At 35.6% G+C, this 22,167-nt stretch overlaps 1 protein-coding gene across 1 annotated transcript in view; it reads right to left on the bottom strand.

The window, feature by feature from the left end:
• Nucleotides 1-22,167, bottom strand: part of MEF2A (myocyte enhancer factor 2A) — a 165,742-nt gene that overhangs the window by 122,048 nt on the left and 21,527 nt on the right. The window contains 1 exon segment of the mRNA XM_040493787.1: nt 8,004-8,089. The gene's annotated coding sequence lies outside the window, so the exon portion shown is untranslated.

The raw sequence follows: 22,167 nt of genomic DNA, 5'->3' as shown, positions 1-22,167 counted from the left end.
CACATGGCACACACAAGAGAAATAAAGAACGCAGTAAGGCAAGGTGTGGAAATGAAAATGAGATTCTAGTCTTTCAACCACCACCAACTCACTCTCTATATTAACACTTCCTTCATGTGCAGACATTCCAAATACTTCCCAGGCTGTCATAATGATTTCTGGGAAAAATGCTTTATCAATAATTATATCCTGTATAAAGATGAATTATCATTATTAGAAACCGTATCAATTCTCAATGTTACGATTCAAATATTAGATATATATTAAAAACTTAACCTCTGATCACCTGAATCAAACCTGTACATAAATGCTGCTGTATCTTTATTTATAAAGATAAATATGATTTGGGGTACACCATTATATTCAAAATCAGAAAATTTTTAATGAATGTGGAAGGAGTATAGAAATGTGAACAGGCATGCAATGGAATCAGGAATTGGCATTTCTGGTGTTAACATATAATTGTACATAAACATAAAATGTATACATTTTACCTGCTTTATTTTTGTGTGTTTTCATTTTACTTTACATAAATGAAATCACAAATTATGAATGGTTTCTAGCTTCTTTTGAGAAACATACTTGCGAAATTCACCCTGCAGCATGTAACTGTACTTCATCCACTTTTATTGCCGTAAAGTATTGCACTGTATGAGCATATCACAATTTTAGTCAGTCCTATTGAAGAACAATGTATTGAGTTTGACTCTATTACAAACAATGCTGCTACCAATGTTATTAACACATCTCTTAGTGTACATGTTCACACATTACTCACAGGAATATACCCACTAAAGTAAATTACTGGGTCACAGGGTATGCAAATATCAAAGTGTTTCCTAAAGAAGTTGTAATAACATACATTTGCACCAGCAGTGTTTAATGAGTTCCCATAACTTAACATCCTCTCCAAAACTTATAATGTTAACCTCTTTTTAAATTTTAGCCACTCTAGTGGTTTATGATGGAGTCTCTTCAGTTTTAATTTATATTTCTCAGATTACTAATGATGTTAAGCACATTTTCACTTATTTCTTGCATATTTACACCTTTTATGAAGTGTATTTTCATGTCCCTTCCCATGTTTCCATTGAATTGTTTGTCAGACTGATTTGTAGAAGTGCTCTAAATATTCTGATACATGCTTTTGGTCTGTTATATGTACTGCAAATATGTTCTTCCACTCTGGCTTGCCTCTCTATTCTCCTTTGACTTTGCAAGAATAAAATCTCTTAATTTTAAGGTAATGAAATGTACCAACTGTTTTATTTATATTAGTGGATTATATTTCTTCTTATACTTTTTATGAACATGTTCTCCTTGTATTAGCTTTTAAAGTTTTATAGTTTTGCCTTTCACATTGAGATGTACAAATCAATCTTAAATTGATTTTTGCATGGGGTATGGAGATGAGTCATTTTTTCCTATGGATCACCAATTGTTCTAGTAACATTTGTTAAATAATTCCTTCCCTATTACGCTAGAGTACCAATTTTGTCATAAAGCAAGCATCCATGTACATACACACTGGCCCTCTTCCAGACTCTTTACTTCTTTTGTTTATCCTTGTGGCATTATTTCATGCAAGTATTTATTATAGATTTATAAGTTTTGAGCAAAGAAAATTCTCCTGCTTTGATCTGTTCTTCCAAGACTGCTTAAGCTATTCTTGGGCCAAAAATTTTCCTTCAAAATACAAAATAAAAAGAAACGAATGAAGATTTTACAATATTCGTTAGGATTACTTCGAGAATAATCCTCAAATGGACATGGATTATAACCTTCAGAAAGACAGAACCTTAGTGGACAACTAAATTAACCCTACATTAAACAATGTTCTGGGGGCACCTGGGTGGCTCAGTCAGTTAAGCATCTGACTCTTCATTTCAGCTCAGGTCATGATCCCAGGGTTGTGAGACTGAGCTCCACATCAGACTCCATGATGAGCATGGAGCCTTCTGAAGATTCTCTCTCTCCCACTGCTCCTCTGTCCCACTTGCATGTTCTCTCTCTCTCTCAACAAAGAAAAAAAGAAAAAGAAAAAAAAAAAAAAAAAAAAAAAAAAAACATTCTGGACCAATGTTGACAGAACTTTAAAAAAATCCAAACTCAAAAGGATTCAGCTGATACCAAGGAACTTGTATGAATACAAAAATAAAAATTCAACGCTATGTAAAATAATATAAAAAATTTCTTCATCCTAGGATCTTAAAGTACAATGTCCACCATCCAAAAAAAAAAAAGTATAAGGAATAAAAAAATAAAGCAGGAAGGGGCACGTGGGTGGCTCTGTCGGTTAAGTGTCCAAATTTGGCTCAAATCATGATCTTGTGGGTCATGGATTCAAGCCCCACTTGGGGCTCTCTGCAGTCGGTATGGAGCCTGCTTTAGATCCTCTGTCTCCCTCTCTCACTGCCCCTCCCTCATTTGCATGCGCAGGCATGTGCGCTCTCTCTCTCTCTCTCTCTCTCTCTCTCTCGAAAATAAATATTTAAAAAAGAGCAAGAGGGGTGCCTGGGTGGCTCAGGTGGTTAAGCATCCGACTTCAGCTCAGGTCGTGATTCAGTCTGTGAGTTCGAGCCCTACATCAGGCTCTGTGCTAGCAGCTCAGAGCCTGGAGCATGCTTTGGATTCTGTGTCTCCCTCTCTCTCTGACCCCTCCTCCACTCATACTCTATCTCTGCCTCTCAAAAACGAATAAACATAAAAAAATAAAAAGCAGGAAATGTGTCCCATAATAAAAAACCTCCATCAATATAAAGAAATTCAGATAAAATAAAGTTAATGGAATTAACAGATGAGGGCATTAAAACAATGATTGAAAAATATAAGCTCTGAATGTTAGAAAAGGTAAAGGAAAATAGGAACATGATGAGAAGAAAAACTGAAGAAATAAAACTTCCAGAGATGAAAAATAATTATCAGAAATAAAAAACACACTGGATGATATTAAAAACAGATAATATGCTGCAGAAGAAAAGATCAGTGAACCTGGAAACATGACAATATTAAACATACCAAAAAAAAAAAAAAAAAAAAAGGGGGAGGGGATGCAGGGGGAGAAGGGGAGAGAGAAAGTGTAAGTGCCATGCCAAAACAGTTCAAATGTATAAATTTCCCTCCTCAACCTTGAAAAAAAACACCTGGGGTAAGTGAGATATTTGAAGAAATAGTGCCAATATTTTCCCAAATCTGGTTAAAAACAAACAAACAAAACTTAACAAGGATTTTTCTCAAAGAAAACTATATACTAAGACACATCATGATCAAATGACTAAATGAAAAAGTCTTAAGACCAAAGAAAATAGAAAAATTACATGGTGGGGGGAAGGGGGTGGGGGGGAAGAGTCATGCAAACTAAGAAAAACAGCAGACCTGTCAGAAACTATGCAAGCCACTTCAGAAACAATTTCACAACATATTAATAGGGATAAAAAGGGACATTTCAAGATACAGAACCCAATTCATCAAGAATATTTAAGAAAACTAAATAATGCATGCAGTTAATATTAGAACTTTAAAATACATGAACCAAGAAGTGAAAGGAAAAACAGACAAAGCCACAATTAAAGCTGAAGATTCCACACTTCTCTCTCAGCAATTACTGAAACAAACAGAAAATCAGAGAACTAAACTTTGAATAATACTATCAACTAATTTGACCTAATTAACATTTTTACAAAGTTCTACTCAACAACAGATCACATGGCATAAGTGCCCACAAAACCAAAACATTCACTAACACAGACAACATTCTGCACTTCATAATACACAAAATATGTTCTTAGATCACAGCATAATTAAATTAGAAATGTATTAGAGAAATAGATCTACAAAATTAACCAAATATTTGGCAATTATATAGGTCACAAAAAAAATCACAAAGGAAATTTAAAAATTCTCTGAACTCTTACAAACACAAAACAAACTCTGTAAAATGCAGAAAAAGGAAAATTAAATAACAATTGCTCCTTTAGAAAAAGAAGGAAAATCTCTAATGCCAGAACAAAAGAAGGGATATCACTATAAATCCCTCAAACATAAGAGTAAGGGAATAGAACCTGCAACTTTATGCCAATAAATAGAACAATTTACCTGAAATGGACAAATTTATAAGAAAGACACAAACTGAAGCTTATTCAAGAAAAATTAATATAAATCTAAATAGCCCAATATCAGAGAAATCGAGTTCATCATTTAAAACCTTCCCACAAAGAAACTCCAAACCCAGAGGTCTTCACTAATGAATTATACCAAACACTTCAAGAAGCAGTAACACCAAATGTAAACAAACTTTTCCAGAAGAGGAAAACTTTCCAACTCCAGCCGCTGTCTAGATACAAAAAGCAGATAAAACATTATTTTAAAAACTACAAACTGGGGTGCCTGCGTGGCTCAGTCGGTTGAGCGTCTGGCTCTTGATTTTGGCTCAGGTCATGATCTCACAGTTCATGAGTTCAAGCCTTGTATAGGGCTCTGTGCTAGCAGTGCAGACACTGCTTGGGATTGTCTCTCTCCCTCTCTCTCTGCCCCTCCCCTGCTCATGCTGTGTCTATCTCTCTCAAAATAAATTAATTAAAAAAAAAAAAAAACTACAAACCAATACCTACTATGAACACAGATGATAAAAAAAAGTTAATTAAGTTTTAGCAATGAATCCAGCAATATATAAAGTATAACGAATCATGACCAAGTGGGGATTATCTCAAAAATGCATGATTCCTTGGTTTGCTATTCAAAAAAATCAATATAACTAACTATATTAACAGATAAGAAAGGGGGGGGAACGTGATCATCTCAATAAATACAGAAACGCTGTTTGGTAAAAATTCAATACCCATTCATGATAAGAAAAAAAATTCTCAGCAAGCTATGAATAGAAGAAAACTTAATCTCATAAAGGGTATCTGTTAAAAACCTATAGCTAACAACATACTTACTGGTGAAAAACTGAATGTTTTTGACCTAACATCAGGAATAAGGCAAGAATGTCAGCTTACCACTTCTATTCAACATTGCATGGGGACTACTGACTAGACAGTGCAATAAAGCAAGCAAAAAAATAAAAGGTATAAAAAATTTAAAGGAGCAAGTAACAGTCTTTAATTCACAGACAAGATCTACACAGAACATGATCTACACAGACCATTTGAGGACTATATAAAAAATGCCACTAGAAATAATAAGTTTAGCAGAATCACAAATTACAAAGTTTAACACAAAATCAATCAAAAGTCTACATACTAACAATAAACAACTCTAAACTGATTTTCTTTACACTACCACTTACAGTAACATAAAAATATAAAATAGGGATCAATTTAACAAAACAGGTGTAATAACTTTACATTGAAAACAAAACTCTGCTAAGTAAAACAAAAGATGATGCAAACAGGGAGAGGTACCAAGTTCATGCATCAGAAGACTCAACATCTTTAACAGGTCAATTCTCCCCAGTGTAGCCTCTAGGATAAAAGCACTCACAATCAAAATCCCATTAACTTTTCTGTAAAAATTGACAAGCTGATTCTAAAATACACAGAAAGAAATGGAAAGGATGTAGAGTATCAAAACAATGAAAGAGAAGAGCAAAGTTGGGAGGATTTACATCACCCAATTTTAAGACTTACTATATAGCTACAGTAATCAAGATAATTGCAGTATTGATCTGATACACAGATCAATAAAATGAACAAAGTTCTAAAATAAACCGTTGATTTTCAACAAAGGTGCCTAGGTAATTCAACAGAGAAAATTATAATATTTACAAAACTGCTTCTGAAAAAATTTGACTTTCATACACAAAGAAATAAATCTTACCCCTTACCTCATACCATATACAAAAATTAACTCAAAGTGTATCACAAACCTAAAATGTAAGAACCCAAAACAGTTCAAATACATGAGGGAAAGGAAGAGAGTTAGAAAAAATTTTGCCCAATCTCTGTGCCAACCTCTCCAATTTCTACTCCAAATTAGGGCAGAACTATAGGGAAAATCCCTGATCTGAAGCCCTTCAGTCAGCATATGAATTATTCAAAAGGAAGGAGCATCTCCCATCTAGGTACTCAGAATCTTAGGTACTCCTAAGCAAGTAGTTATTAATTCAAGCACAACCCTCAGAGCCATAAAAGCCTGCCATGAAGAATAAAAAACAGTATACATCCATAAAGCCTAGTGGAGGAAGCATCATAAAGGATTCCCTAAAGCTTAAACAGGACCCAAAATACATGTGATAGAGCCCCAAAATACAACAGCTTAAGTTATGCCCACAGCCATCCCTTAGGTTCACAGAAGGTGCAAAGTTCTTAATTATAGGCATCAATCTGAATGGCTAAATTCCTATAGTGCTGTAACTCAAATCACAGAATTTTGAGCAGTTAGTGGACAAAAGAAATGTAAATAAGGTGAAAAAGAGAAAAAACCAATATTCAAAGATTTTCAGAAAACTAAAAAAGATTATATTTAAAAATATGAATTAGACTACACTATTCCCATTCTGCCTGTGTGTGTCCAAGTTCTGGACTAAGAAGGATACTTTGATTCAATTGAAAAAATAATGCCTTTTCTCCCAGTTCCCCCTACTGAAAGATAGCATTAAAAACCTCTCCTCAGTCAAGATTTACAAGAAAAATATATAACCATAAGAAACTAGTATCAGAGTAAAGTACTTTAACAAAGAACTCATTTTCATTTTGCAAGTTCATAAAAGTTTTTTACATCACTTAATACTCAAAAAAATTTACACTTTAAATAGCAAAATTATTTCTTAAAACAAGTACAAAAAAAAATGTTAAGTACTACCCCCCTGAAGTTTTTATTGACATAATCATCAGGCATAATCAACGATATCTAATATTTAAAATGTTAATGTTGGGCTGCCTGGGTGGCTCAGTTGGTTGGGCCTCTGACTTTGGCTCAGGTCATGATCTCATGGTCAGTGAGTTCCAGCCCTGCGTCAGGCTCTGTGCTGACAGCTCGGAGCCTGAAGCCTGCTTCAGATTCTGTGTCTCCCTCTCTCTCTGACCCTCCCCTCCCTGCTCACTCTCTGTCTCTCTAAAATGAATAAGTGTGAAAAAATAAAAAAATATATACTTTATAAAATGTTAATGTTGACTTAAAACACAAAAACTACAGATGTAACATACTGGAACCATTAACAAAGACCACTCCAAGTTTTTAAAAGTGAAATAGCCAACTCCAGGGCTTTGCAAATATGGGCCTATGATTTAAGGTGGCAGGGGTGCCTGGGTGGCTCAGTGACTTGGTTTTGGCTCAGGTCATGATCTCAGCATCATGTGATAGAGCCCCAAGTCGTGCTCCACAGTGAACACGGAGCCTGCTTGGGATTCCTCTCTTCCTCTGCCCCTCTCTCCTGCTCCCACTATCTCTCTCCCTCTCTAAAAAATAAAAATTAAAAAAAAAATGTTTAAGGTGACAAATTCAAAGTAACAAACAGAAGCCTGCATTAAAAAAAAAAATCTCCTACCTCTGCTTAGTTTTTTTCTTTCATCCTTCCTAAGGAATTTCAAGAAATATGGCTAGATTTGCTCGCTTCGTCTTTCATCTGAATATCTTTCTCAGCTAATGTCTAACTCATGTCCTCAAACCCTCCCTTTCTCCTAGTTATTGTCACAGTAAATATGGACTACTTACTTTAGAATTTTTTTCTTTTGTGCTTGCTTTGGCAGCACATATACTAAAATTGGAACGACAGAATTTTTCTTTTTTTAAGTAAAGGTAATTGATATGGAAGATGAAGTAGGTAAGATGAAAAAGTATGGGGTTATCTTGGCAATACCAGAAAAAATATATGAGAAACTGTCACTGTATAACACAATAAACTCCAAGTAGACTTTACAAATTTCCTTAATTCATCTACAATAAACATCAAAATAAACTCCAAAAAGACTGCAATTCAAAGCTCACAAGACAGTCTGATTTAAAAAAAAGAAAAAATTCAATTATTTACTTCATAACATAGAAAAATGAAAATGTCTTACTAGAAATGATGTATCAGCAAAAAAGTGCACTTAATATGATCCTTGCAGAAAACTCTTCTTTGTTTCTTTTTCACAAAAGGCAATTCCTTAATAAAGAAAAAAATATGAGATGGGTTAGTGTTAATTCTAAAAAAGAATTAAATATACATTTCATCATTATAAATTCCAACTCTCAACACTATATGTCTGGCAGACAGCACCACAAATACATGCAGAATAATAGAAAAATAATTTATTAAAAGTAATTTGTTACATCTGTCTAATAAAAACATAATGCTGGCCAATTGAGAATTTCTAATGTCACTAACCCATTTTTTTCAAGAAGTATTACTTAAATGTTCAGTAATATTCTATGTACTGCTAGATTCACAAATTGGCTTCCTAGGTCCCATTTTCCTATCCTCCACTTAATTTGATATGCTTTATATTTACTTGCTTGTATTTATATGCTTATACTTACTATATTTACTGAATATATGTTTTGCTAAAAGAGCTGAAAGTAGTCATTGTATTATGTTCTCATTTAGAAAATTATCAAAGGGTCAGTGACTTGCATTGCCATAAAATACGTCTGTATTCAAATATAATGTGTATACTTGTAGCTTTCATTATCTTTTAAAGGGAACGATGGAATGAACATAATGAACATGAAATACCCAAAATGAACATTAAACTCATCACTGTCAATAATTCACATTTAAAAAAGGAACACTGGGGGCGCCTGGATGGCTCAGTCGGTTAAGCAGCCGACTTCGGCTCAGGTCATGATCTCACGGTCTGTGAATTCAAGCCCTGCATTGGGCTCTGTGCTGACAGGTCAGAGCCTGGAGCCTGTTTCAGATTCTGTGTCTCCCTCTCTCTGACCCTCCCCCGTTGTTCATGCTCTGTCTCTCTCTGTCTCAAAAATAAATAAACGTTAAAAAAAAAAAAAATTTTTTTGAAATAAAAAAGGAACACTGGTCAATACTAACTACTGGATTAGTGCATAAGAAATAATCCAGTTTGCTTGGAATAGTAGGAAGGCAGTTAGGTAAAAAAGGGAAAGATGGTAAAAGCACCCACCCGCCTTCCTCACCCAGACTGGCCAGGATCAATTACGATGCTAATCCAGTAACTTAGAATTCCATGACTGGGTACTTCTACCAACCCCCAAATAAATCTGTTACATCAAATAAAAACAGTAATTTATCCACAGAAACACCAGTTTTTTGAATCTGATTCAGCAATATTAATTATTATGATACTGCAATTTTGTTTCTATTTGAAATGAACACCTCCTCTAGAGCCGGGGGGAAAAACACAAACTGCCAAATATTCTTTTTGTATTGATGAATTAAGTATTTAAGGCTTGAACTTTAAAACACACATACTTTTTTTTTTGCAAGGTTAAAAGGAGCTCGCTTTAAAAAGCCATTTCAGCTTTTATTCAATTACACTGAAATGTAGAAAAAACCTCCTTAAATACAGTTTCATCACCAGCCAACTTCTATAATCCAAAAATCCAAAATGAAACTATTTTTCATGAATTCTCGATCTAAACAAAACTAAACATTTTTAAATGTATTTTAACACTCGCTTTGTGTGTCACAGAAGGAACTAAAGGTTTAATTGGTTATTTACTGTCAAATTGCTAAACACAAATTTGATATATTCTGGTATATTTTCTTGTATCAAAAATTCACTCTCAATTCTATAAATGAACCGTTATTAATGATTTGAGTTTTGTACAGTTCTCAAATAGTTTCTTAAAGAAAATATTCCAAAAATCAAGTTCTTTTACTATAATCTATAATGAAACGCACTCTTACCCTCAAAATAAAACCAGAACTAAAATGCTAGTGCTACATTCAGTTATCATTAAGTTTCATATACAGAACTCCAAATCTCATTGCTTCCGTCCAGACAAGAGCCAGATAACCTGTACCTCCAAATGCTATCACTCCCAAATCTGGTTCCAACCAACCTCCTAGATCCCTCCACTTCTAATTAACCAACATTGTTGTTAACCTGGACTACAAGCCACTGCCCAAAATGTCAAGCTCTGTAATTCTGTTCAAGTTTTTACCTCTGCTGGAAAAAATCTTCCCATCTCTAAAACAAATCTTTCCCAGTTTAATGGCACCTTCTGTGATAGCAACCTCAAGAATACCCTTACCATCAACATCACTTCCAGGGGGCAAAATTATTATAATTAGTTCTGTATCAGTCTCTTCTATTATACTCTATGCCTTTTTTTGGGAAGGAACTTCATTCATTTTTGTATCTCCAATATCTAGTCAATAACTAGAATACAATTCAATATAATCTATTCAGAAAATATTTACTGAGCATCCAATATATTCCAGGCACCTTTCTAGGTGATAGGGATAAGTCCCTATATCTATGCCTGGCCTCATGGAGCTTACATTCTACTGGGGAAGAACTACAATACACAGTGAATGAGGTATATATTATTGTATACAACAGGTTAGTAGAAAGTCCTTGAAAAGAAAAAAATAGAGCAAGGAATTAAGTAAGATCACAGGGAAGGGATTAAAATTTCAGAAAAGGTATCCAGGGAAGACCTAATGGGGTGATGATAATAAAAGCAACTGCAACAGCAGCAGCAGCAAGATTTGAGTATTTACCATATACTAATCAGTATCCTAACTGCTTTAATGTATAACAGAGGTAAAGCCAACAATAATCTATTATCCTTAAAAGGAAATTGAAATAGGAGTGCCTGGGTGGCTCAATCAGTTAAGCTTCGACTTCGGCTCAGGGCATGATCTCATGGTTCATGTGTTCTAGCCCCACATTGGAGTCTGTGCTGACGGCTCAGAACCTGAAGCCTGCTTCAGATTCTGTGTCTACTTCTCTCTCTGCCCGTCCCTCGCTTGCGCACACTATCTCTCAAAAATAAACATTAAAAAAATAATAAAATAATTTAAAAAAAAGGAAACTGAAATACTCAGAAGGTACCTGCCAAGGTCACATAGCTAAGTTAGTCAAATGGTGTCGCTGGGATTTGAATCCAGGCATGCTTTTAAACAGCTGAACCCAGTTCATGCTTTTGTTAAATGAATTAAATACATGACAAAAATAAATGCATCCTGTATACAGCAATGGATTCAAAAGACAGAAAAGCAAATCTCAATGTCAGAGGATGGATATATTTGAGCAGCTTCAGTACATCAATACCTATATATGACAGGTACCCTGACAAATACAGGTGGGTGCTTGCATAAACAAGAATAATATATACTGATAATTTCTCAATAACTTTTAAAGTAAGACTTATATTTCCATATGATAATTACCAGAACTAAAACTTAAGACAGCATCACAAAAATCACATGGAAAGGTCATAAAAAAAAAAAAAAAAAAAAAAAAGAAAAAAACTTTAAAGAAGCACTCTGAAACAAATGAAACCTTTGAAGACACTATCATTTTAGTAATAGTTAAATGCCAAATATCGTAATTTATGCTGTGGCACAAGTCATTATCAACTTCCAATTTCCCATATTAATAAGAAGAGTTAAATGAAATGACTGAGATTCAAATTCCTCTTTTCAAATATCTCTACTACATTTTATGAAGCAAACAGGTAACACCTAATACAACTGCTGGTAATAACTGAAGACCTGAATGACCCAAGATAATTTGCTCCCTAATGCCTATCTCTTGCTATATTAGCTTGTTAATTAAATGCTTAATCAGTGAATGCCAATAAATTAGAAAGCAAAATGAAACCAAAGTGCTATAAGACATGGTATTAACATTCCTAGTTTCAAGTCTTAAGGACCTAAATTCCTAAGCATCTCCTCTAGTCTTGATTTAAAAAAATATAATTAAGGGGCGCCTGGGTGGCGCAGTCGGTTAAGCGTCCGACTTCAGCCAGGTCACGATCTCGCGGTCCGTGAGTTCGAGCCCCGCGTCAGGCTCTGGGCTGATGGCTCGGAGCCTGGAGCCTGTTTCCGATTCTGTGTCTCCCTCTCTCTCTGCCCCTCCCCCGTTCATGCTCTGTCTCTCTCTGTTCCAAAAATAAATAAACGTTGAAAAAAAAAATTTTTTTTAAATAAATAAATAAATAAATATAATTATGAAGAAAATTATGGCTTTATGTTTGAAGTTATCAAAATTTCACTGGATACCTCTGATCTGAGCATAATGAGTGTCTAAGATAAGAGGTTTTGGGGAGCCTGGGTGGCTCAGTCAGTTAAGCATCCGACTTCGGCTCAGGTCATGATCTCATGGTTCGTGAGTTGGAGCCCCACATCGCGCTTGGTGCTGACAGCTCAGAGCCTGGAGCCTGCTTCAGATTCTGTATCTCCCTCCCTCTCTGCCCCTCCCCACTCACCTCTGCCTCTCTTTCTCTCTTTCAAAAATATGTAAACATTAAAAAAAAAAAAGAGGTTTCTATATGAAAACAAACAGCTTTAAAATCAATCCCGATGAAGAGACAAATGAAACAGGACAAAAGACTTATCTACATCTATCTATTTATCTATAAAGTACAAATAAATATATATATAACAGTCTGTAAACACAATAAGTACTGCATATTTGCTCAAATATTAATTTCATTTTGTAATGAAAACTTAGGTTCGGCATCACTGGCGTTTTTAATTCAAGTGAGCGTCAGCTCTCACACATGGGCATCAAACTATTCACGCCTTAAAAAGATTTTCAGTACCAGCCATGATGTAGTAACTAAGTACCAGACATGCTCTCCCAATAAACTCAACTAGAAAACTGATCAGATATGTAAAACTGGACACCAAGCAGCTGAGCACTGTGACACCTGAGAAAAGAAAAAGTGTCCCCTCAAATAACTGTATGCAAGGTGTCAGGAGGGCTCTGCAGGAATGGGAAGCCAAGTATAATATCGTGGACTCAGTAAAAGAAATAGACATCGAAATTTCGGAAGACTGAAGTAATGGGAATTTGAAAGGCACAGTAGCAGGGAGGATGGAGTTTAAGAACAGAAAGCACTCCTGAAATCTGCAGAGGAGTTTCTAGAGCAGCTCTGCCCAAAAGAAACAACATGAACCTAAAATGTAATTTTAAATTGTCTAGTACATACATTTTAAAAGTAAAATGAGGGGGGCACCTGGTTGGCTCAGTCACCCGACTCTTGATTTCAGCTCAAGTCATGACCTCACAGTTCATGGGTTCGAGCCCCACATTGGGCTCTGTGCTGACAGCACAGAGCCTGCTTAGGCTTCTTTCTCCCTCCCTCCATCTCTCTCAAAATAAATAAACTTAAAAAAAAAAAAAAGTAAAATGAAGCAGGTAAAACTAATTTTAACACAATTCATTTAACCCAATGTGCTCAAAATATTATCATCTCAGGATACAACTGATATAAAAAGATATTTTACATTCTTTTTTTTTCCCATAAGTTCTTGACAGTGTGTTTTACACTTACAGCATATTTAAATTGGAACTAACCACAATTCAAGCTCTCAATAGCCACAATGTGGCTAAATGCTACCATATACTCCACAATGCAGTTTTTGTTGAATAAAAACCTGTGCATGGTAAAGTGAAACTCTACAAGGTCAGGCAAGGAATAATGATCAGGCAGGCTCAAAAGTTCTCAAAGATTACATAAGACTGGGGGATGTGTAAGTTTCAACCAAAAAGGAGAAAAACCTCACTGAAACCTGGGGCAATCAGTAGAAATTGAAGCACAATTATCACTTAGTAGCTGTACTAAACTACTTCTAGAGCAAAGGCTACACTAGACCTGCCAGAACAAAGCTTAAAAACAAGCCTCAAAAGGTTCAAACAGATCTACAAGAAATGTAACACCCTGCCAAAACAAAATCAAAATCTCTCCAGGGGAAATCAACAAATCCAGACAACAGTATGATGAATGTCCAAGAGTCAATCAAAACTTACTAAACTTAAGAAAATGGAGAAATGCACGACACATACTAGGGGGAAAATCTGACAGAAGAAACAGACCCAGGAACAAAAGAGATTAAATCTTTGAAGACATAAACTTTAAAATATTATGTTTATGGGGCTCTGGGTGGCTCAGTCGGTTAAGCATCCGACTTCAGCTCAGGCCGCGATCTCTCAGTTTGTGAGTTCCAGTCAGGCTCTGTGCTGACAGCTCAGAGCCTGGAGCCTGCTTCAGATTATGTGTTTCTGTCTCTCTCTGCCCTTCCCCTGCTCACACTCTCTCTCTCAAAAATAAATAAAACAAGATAGATAGATAGATAGATAGATAGATAGAAAGAAAGAAAGAAAGAAAGAAAGAAAGAAAGAAAGAAAGAAAGAAAGAAAAGAAAGAAAGAAAGAAAAGAAAGAAAAGAAAGAAAAGAAAGAAAGAAAGAAAGAAAGAAAGAAAGAAAGAAAGAGAAAGAAAGAAAGAAAGAAGGAAAGAAAGAAAGAAAGAAAGAAAGAAAGAAAGAAAGAAAGAAAGAAATGTATGAAAGGATTTGAAGAAAAAAACTATTTTTTAAAGAATCAATAAATGTTTAAATATGAGAAATGTAGTATCTCAAATAAAAAACCAACTGGATAGGAGCACCTGGGTGGCTCAGTCGGTTAAGTGTCTGACTTCAGCCCAGGTCACGATCTCGCGGTCCGTGAGTTCAAGCCCCGCGTCGGGCTCTGGGCTGATGGCTCAGAGCCTGGAGCCTGCTTCCGATTCTGTCTCCCTCTCTCTCTGCCCCAGAAAAAATATCTGAAGAAATAAGGACCAAAGAATTTCCAAATTTGACAAAAACTAAACCCATATTCAAGAGACTCAGTGAACAAAAAGCAGGTTAAGCACAAGAAAAATCACACCAATTCATATAATAACCAAACTGCTGAATTCCAGTAATATAGACAAAATCTTAAAAGCAGCCAAAGTGGGGGAAAGACACATTACAAACAGAGGAACAAAGATAAGAATTACCAGGCTCTTTGTCAAAAACAATACAAACAAGTTTAAAACAAAGAAAAAAAGCCTTTGAAGTGCTACAAAGAAAAAAAAAACCTGCAAATCAAAATCTATACAAAGCAGTAATATGCTTCACAAAGGGCAAATAAAGACATTTTCAGACAAACAAAAGCTGAGAATGTCACCAGCAGGTATGCACTACAAGAAGACTGAAAATTCTTCAGGAAGAAAAAGGATAACAGAATTGTACAAGAGAGGGAACCCTAACGTAAGCTATTAACTCACTTAATAAAAATGTACCAGGGGCACCTGGGTGGCTCAGTCGGTTAAGCATCCGACTTCAGCTCAGGTCATGATCTCACGGATCTCATGGGTTCGAGCCCCGCATCAGGCTCTGTGCTGACACATCAGGGCTGGAGCCTGCTTCAGACTCTGTGTCTCCCTCTCTCTCTGCCCCTCCCCTGCTCATGCTCTGTCTCTGTCTCTCAGAAATAAATGTAAAAAAAATAATAAAAATTTTTAAAAATGTACCAATACCCACTCACAAACTGTAACAAATTTATCACACCAGTGCAAACTGTTACTAACAGGGGACACTGGGGGGCCAAAGCAAAAGGGAGAATAGGGGAAGGGAAAGAGGAAAGTATATGGGAACTCTGTACTTTCAGCTCAGTTTTTCTGTTCTAAGAAATAACTTTATTAATTAAAAAAGAAACAGCAGAGGGTGCCTGGGTGGTTCAGTCAGTTAAGCATCCAACTCTTTGGTTTCAGCTCAGGTGATGATCTCATGGTTTGTGGATTTGAACACAGAGCCTGCCTGGGATTCCCCCTTTCCTTTCTCTGCCCCTCCCCTGCTAGCTCTCTCTCAGTATAAACAAACTTTAAAAAATTAAATTAAAATAAAATGAAATAGAAATAGAAACTTCTACACAAAGGAAGAACAAAAATGTGAAATGTTTACCATCTATTTTCTTATCTTTAATTTTTAAAAAGATATTTGATTGTGTAAAGCAAAAGTGGCAGTAGCATACAATAACCTGTAGAATAAAATGACAAAAATAGCACAAAGAATGAGAGGGAAAAAACTGAAAGTACACTGTACTAAGGATCTTTCATAATTCATAAAGTGATAAGTTCAAGATGCAAGCTGTAAAACCCTAGAGCAACTACTAAAAAAGAAACTAATAAAACTAATAAGCCAAGAAAGAGGTAAAATGAAATGCTAGAAAATAAGCAATCCAAAAAAAGGAAAACACAAAACAGAAAAAATTAAAAAAATATATAACAAAATAATAGACTTAAATCCAACTGTGTGAATAATGATATTAAATATGTATGATCTAAATGTCCCAATTAACAGGTAGAGACTATGACACTACACTGGAAGCAGAGACTGTCATATTGGATAAAGAGATGTATCTCACTTTAAATATGATATAGATAGATCAAACATAAAATACGAACGGATATACCATACAAACATTAATCACAAGAAAGGTGGAATACCTATATTAATAACAGACAAAGCAGGTCACAAGAGAAAGTATCTTACCAGCTATAAAGGGACATACATCATAATGCTTAATGTGTCAATTTATCAGAAATACAAAGTAATCCTAAATGTTTATTCAGTCAATAGCAGAGTTTCAAAACATGTGAAACACTGACAAAATTAAAAGGAGAAATAGATAAAATTATAATTATAGCTAGAAATTCAACAGTCTCTCACAATTAGTAAAACAAGCAGAGAGAGTGGGGCGCCTGGGTGGCGCAGTCGGTTAAGCGTCCGACTTCAGCCAGGTCACGATCTCGCGGTCCATGAGTTCGAGCCCCGCGTCAGGCTCTGGGCTGATGGCTCAGAGCCTGGAGCCTGTTTCCGATTCTGTGTCTCCCTCTCTCTCTGCCCCTCCCCCGTTCATGCTCTGTCTCTCTCTGTCGCAAAAATAAATAAACGTTGAAAAAAAATTTAAAAAAAAAAACAAGCAGAGAGAAAATCAATAAAGATATATAAAACCTGAACAACACTATGAACCAGTGGAGTTGTTCATGTCTCTTGGTATAGTCAATAAGAGAGAATTTATGCTGTACCATAAAACAAGACACATAATAAATTTATTAGAGCTGAAATCACACTGAAAGGTTTTCTTTTTGAAGATCTGATTTGCTTTATTAAAGGATTCATGAATGGAGCGGCATCTCATCCAGCAAGCAGAGACGCATTCCCCAGAAAGTGTTTTCAGACCACAAAAGAATTAATGACCAGTAATAAAACTACATTGGAAAATTCCCCAGTTATTTGTAAATTAACACATTTCTAAATAACCCATAGGTTAAAGAACTCATGACGAAAATTTAAAAACACGTGGAACTAATGATAAAAACACATACCTAATTACATAGGGTGGAGCTAAGGATGTTTGGAAATTCATATGTTTTAAGTATATACGTTTGAAAAGAATCAAGGTTTAACATTGGTGTTTTAAATTAGTTCCACCTTAAGAAGGTAGAGAAAAAGAACATTAAACTAAAAGCAGAGGTAAAGAAGTAATAAAAGTAGCAATTGGTGAAATGGATGACAAAAATAAATAAATAAATAAGAAACCAAAAGTTCGTTCTTTGAAAAGAACCCCTAGCTAGGCTGGTCCAGAAAAGAAGAAAGAAGACACAAATTACTAACATTAGAACTGAAAGAGAATACATTACTACAGATATTTCAAACATTAAATGCACATTAAGTTTGTAGTAAATACAATTTTTTGCCAATAAGTTTGACAAGTTAAATGAAATAAATGAAATTCCTTGAAACATGCACATTATCAAAAGACACAAAAAGAAAGCCTGAATAATCCTCCAATTCAGAAATTTTAATTCAAAATCAAAAGGCTTCCCACAAAGAAAATTCCAGACCCAGATGGCTTCCTTAGTGAATTCCTTAAACATCTACAATATCAGTCTTACACAAACTCTTTTAGGAAACAGAGGAAAAAGAAACACATTCTAACATATTTAATAAGGCCAGAATAATCCTGACACCACAGCAAGGCAAGGCAAAGAAAATACATACTAATTATCACTCGTTTATATAAGATGCAAATATTATTAATAAAATATAAGCAGGTCATATCCAGCAATATATAAAAAAAGTTAAATATCAATATAAATGGGGTTTGTCTTAGGAATGCAAGGTTGGTTTAGTTACATTGGTAACTTACTGTATTAACATATTAAAAAAGAAAAAGTGATTAATTTCAAGAGGTAGAAAAAATATCTGTGCATGATTAAATACCCATTTGTGGGGCAGTAGAGGGGAACACCTCTCAACAAACGAGGACTGAAGGAATCTTCTTCAACCTAATGAAAGTCATCTACAAAAACCTACAGCTAATGATAAAGGACTACTTTTTTTTTTCCTGTATGATTATAAACAAAGGATGCACACGCTCACTATTTCTACCATTTTACTAAAGGTCTCAATAACTACAATACAACAGGGAGAAAAAAAAGGATCTAGATTGGAAAGGAAAGAAAGAAAACAGCTTCTACTCACATATGATATGACACATACATAGGAAATCCCAAAAAACCTACAATAAAGTGGCTGGAAGTAAAAATGGGTTTTGCAAGGGTACAGGATATAAGATCAATATTTTTTATATAAAGATTGTAATGTATTTTTTTTTTAAAGTAGGCTCCATGCCCGACATGAGGCTTGAACTTACAACCATGAAACTGAGTTACATGCTCTACCAACTGAGCCAGCCTTAGATCTATAGTTTTTAAATCAAATTTCTATATACCAATAATGACAAATGCACAGTTACACTTTTTTTTTTTAATTTTTTTTTTCAACGTTTATTTATTTTTGGGACAGAGAGAGAGAGAGCATGAATGGGCGAGGGGCAGAGAGAGAGGGAGACACAGAATCGGAAACAGGCTCCAGGCTCTGAGCCTTTAGCCCAGAGCCCGACGCGGGGGCTCGAACTCACGGACCGCGAGATCGTGACCTGGCTGAAGTCGGACGCTCAACCCACTGCGCCACCCAGGCGCCCCACAGTTACACTTTTTAAAAATACTATTCAAGGGTGCCTGGGTGGCTCAGTCAGTTAAGTGTCCAACTTGGGGTCAGGTCATGATCTCAGGGCTCTTGGGTTCGAGCCCCACATCGGGCTCTGTGCTGACAGCTCAGAGCCTGGAGCCTGCTTTGGATTCTGTGTCTCCCTCACTCTCTCTGCTCCTCCCCACTCATGCTCTGTCTCTCCCTCTCTCTCAAAAATAAATAAACATTTAAAAAAATGTTTTAATACATAAAAATAAAAATACCATTCATCTGAGCATCAGGGGTATGAAATATTTAAAGACAAATTTAACGATATATGTGCAAGACTATTATCCTGAATACTAAAAAACACTGAGAGAAATTAAGGAAGACATAAAAAAAAAAAAGGAACAATCATGTTCACAGATCCATACACTTAATATTACTATGATACTGCTTCTCTGCAAATTGATTTACAAATTCAAAACAATCCCAATCAAAATCCCAGCAAGTGTTCTTGCAGAAATTCACAATTAAAAATTTATAATACAGGGGAGCCTGGGTGGCTTAGTGGGTTAAGTGTCCAGTTTCGGCTCCAGTCACAATCTCGTGGTTTGTGAGTTCGAGCCCCGCATCGGGCACTGTGCTGACACCTCAGAGCCTGGAGCCTGCTTCAGATTCTGTGTCTCCCTCTCTCTTTGCCCCTCTCCCGCTGGTGCTCTGTCTCTGTCTCTCTCAAAAATAAACATTTAAAAAAAATTATAACTAAAACAATTTTGAAACAAACAAAAGTTGGAAGATACGGCACGATGTTCACACACACACACACACACACACACACACCTAAATCAAAGGAATAGAGTGCAGAAGTAAATACACACGCATATGGTCATTTGATAGTCAACAAAGGCACTAAGGTAATTAAAATGAAAAAGCCTTATTAACAAATGGTACCAGAACAAATTAATGAATCTTGATATTACCTCACTAAAATTATTACCACTCACTAAAATTAATTCAAAATGGATCACAGACCTATGTGTAAAAACTAAACTATAAAACCTCCAGAAGTAAACACAAGACAAAAAAATATTACTGCCCCATGTAAAGCAAAGATTTATCAGACATACCACAAAAAGGCAAAATTGACAATTTTAGAAGGTTGACAAGCAGTACTTTATCAAAACTAAAACCTTGTTCTCTTTGAAAGACAATATTAAGGAGATAAAAATCAAGCCACATACTCAAAGAAACTAGTCAAAGTAAGATAATGAAAATAAGAAAAAGACTTCTATCTAGAATGTATAAAAATCTCTTACGGTTCCGTCATTAGAAGACAAACAACCCAATTAAAAATGGGCAAGGGGCACCTGGGTGGCTCAGTTGGTTAAGCATCTGACTCTTGATCTTGACTCAGCTCATGATCTCCTGGTTTGTGAGTTTGAGCCCCATGACAGGCTCTGTGCTAACAGCGCAGAGCCTGCCTGGGATTCTGTCTCTCCCTCTCTCTGCTCCTCCTCCACTCTCTGTCTCTCTCTCTCAAAATAAACTTTAAAAAAATGGGCAAAAGACTTGAACATTCACCAAAGAAAACAAATGAATACCCAGTAAGCAAATGACAAATGTTTAATATCTTTACTCATCAAAGAAATGCAAAACAAAACTATAATAAAATGCCAGTATATACCCACTAAAACGGCTAAACTTAAAAAAACTGACAATGCAGGGGTGCCAGGGTGGGTCAGATGGTTGAGCGACCGACTTTGGCTCAGGTCATGATCTTACAGTCTGTGAGTCTGAGCCCCATGTTGGGCTCTGTGCTGACAGCTTGGAGCCTGGAGCCTGCTTATGATTCTGTGTCTCCCTCTCTCTCTGCCCCTCCCCCACTCATGCTCTGTCTCTGTCTCAGAAATAAACATTAAAAAAATTTTAAAAAAAAGAAAAAGCTGACAATGCAAAATGTTGAAGGTATGGAGAAACTGCAACTCTCATTGCTGGTGAACTGTAAAATCGTATTACTTTGGAAAACAGTTTCACAGTTTCTTATAAGGTAAAACATACACTTATCATGTGACCCAGAAATTTCATTCTTTGGTATTTATCCAAGAAAAATGGAAACATATGTCTACACAAAGGCTTGTACTCAAATGCAAGAGTAGCTTTTTTCATTATAGCTCCAAACTTGGAGTGTCCAAGCAAGATGAATGGAGAAACTGGTCTAGACATATAATGAAATGCTAGGCAACTCTAAAAACAAACTACTCAAACTACTCATACACACAAACATGGATGAATTGCAAAAACATTATCGGGGGGGGGGGGGGCCCCCGAAGGAGCCAGACACTGGTATCATTTAATATCTGATACTAGAACTGGGGAAAAAATTACTTAGGCCCTAAAAAAACAGATTTATGAACAAATAGATACTAAGTCACAAGAAAAATCTTTAAGTCAATAAAACTTCACAGAAGGAAGCATTTAAGAAAGTGATTCTAAGCAGGAAACCAGGGACTATTCCAATTAGAGGAACTAAGGAAAGATGACACAAACATGAGTAGGTATCAACAAAAAGAGCAAAGCAGAGTGTAGGGTGGACAGATGGGCAGAACACAATTACGCACTACCTTGAAAACAGGCAAGCACTTGAATTTAATATGACAAAAAATGCAAAGATAAGAGAAAGGCCAGACTATCCTCTCAACTAGGATAATGCACAATTCCCACCTCAATGCTAAGTAAGGTTAAAAAGCTGGGTTCATCACAAAAATAAATAAACGTTGAAAAAAAAAATTAAAAAAAAAAAAAGCTGGGTTCATATACAGTCCACTAAAACACAACCTATTGCATTCTTAGCGGACAAAGAAGATAGTATTGTGTCATCATGCAATAAATGCCAAGAAATGCCCATTTTCCTCCTTGACCTTCCACCTTCATCTATTATCCTCCAAACTACCCATGAGGACCAAAATACCTCTTCACACAGCTTCTGTTTTACAAAAATACAAAAGAAAATAACGTCATTAAGAAATAATTAACATACCATATTAATTCACCCATTTAAAGAACACACTTGAATGTTTTTTTATATTCCAAGGTATGTGCAACCACTACCACTATCTAGTTCCAGAACATTTTCAACATGCCAGAAGAAATAGAGTACTCATTAGCAGTCACTCCCCATTCCTTATCTCCACCTATACCTGCAGCATTTACTTTTGTCTGCATAGATTTGCCTATTTTGTACATTT

The sequence above is a fragment of the Herpailurus yagouaroundi genome, unplaced genomic scaffold (genome assembly GCF_014898765.1).
Source record: "Herpailurus yagouaroundi ecotype Mexico unplaced genomic scaffold, PumYag 185, whole genome shotgun sequence".
Taxonomy (NCBI): Eukaryota; Metazoa; Chordata; class Mammalia; order Carnivora; family Felidae; genus Herpailurus; species Herpailurus yagouaroundi.
This window is presented reverse-complemented; position numbering and strand designations above follow the sequence as displayed.